A 1,398-nucleotide genomic window follows, 5' to 3' on the forward strand; every position below is an offset into this window, starting at 1 on the left:
CAAGAGGCAGACATAAGATACCAGGACATTCAAAACCAACTGCAGATACAAGGAAAATTAGAAAGTGACCACACGTGGTTAGGAAGAGGCTCAGAAAGACCAGAGAAGATCTGAAATTTACAACTTGGGCCGATCCTACACACAGAGACAGCCTACAACAATAGGAAAAAAAAACCCAAACAAACAATAAAAATAATAATAATAATAACAAAGCAACAGCAAACCCTGGGGAGGTGGGCGAGGAATCAGAGTTAACACATTATTAGAATCCAATTTCCAGTGTTTAACAACAACTTACAAGGCACACGGAGGAACGAGAACAAAGGGGAAAAAAATTCAACAGAATCTTTCCCTGAGATTTAAAGACAGATATATTAGACAAAGAGTAAAACAAATGTCTTAAAGAGGCTCAGAGAGCTAAAACAGGATGTGAAGAAAGTCAAGAAAATGATATGTGAACAAAATGGAAATCTCAATAAAGAGAAACATGCTCAAGAGATGAAAACCCTAAAAACGAGTACTGTTATACCTTTTGTTTGTAACTCCGAATCTTGTTTTCTACATAATTGAAAAGACTCGTGCATTTAAAAAATTGTTAGTTTATGTTCGGGGGCACAGAATATATGAAGACATAATTCTGCAGCATCGACCACCGAAAGAGGTGGGGACAGAGCTATCGAGGATCACAGTTTTTGTTTTTTGTTTTAAATGGTATTGATGTTAAGCGATACAAATTCAAATCGAGTGTCATAACTTTAGGGTGTTAAACGTAATCCCCAAAGAAAATAGCTATAGAATATAGACCAAAAAGAAAAAAAGAAAGAAAGAAAGAAAGAAAGAAAGAAAGAAAGAAAGAAAGAAAGAAAGAAAGAAAGAAAGAAAGAAAGAAAGAAATGTAAACATTGCACTTAAAAAACTAAACTAAACACAAAGAAAACAGTAATCCAAGAAACAAGGGTCAGAAAACCTATGGCATGTAAGAAACAAATAGCACAACGACAGAAGTTCCTTTTCATTTAAATGGATTAAACTCTTCACGCACGAGGCTGAGATTACAAAATGGATAAAAACACAGGATCCAACTCTACTCCGTTTACAAGAGACTCACTTGAGATCCAAAGACTAGCAGGTTGAAAGCGGGAAGACAAAAAATGACATTCCATACAAAGAGTCAATTCAAGAAAGCAGGGGCGACCTCACTAATGTCAGGCAGAACAAGCTTTAAACCAAAAAAGGTTTACGAGACACAAAGAGAGACATATATTATATCTCATTGCTGTATTATATATATTACAGGACTCAGAAGAGAAATAGACAGCTTTACAGTGGTTGGAGACTTCAATAGTACCTTCGGAGTAATGGCTAGAACAACGAGGCAGAAGCTAGTAAGGAACTAGA

This window comes from Pteropus medius, unplaced genomic scaffold (assembly GCF_902729225.1).
Source record: "Pteropus medius unplaced genomic scaffold, Ma_sr-lr_union100, whole genome shotgun sequence".
NCBI lineage: Eukaryota > Metazoa > Chordata > Mammalia > Chiroptera > Pteropodidae > Pteropus > Pteropus medius.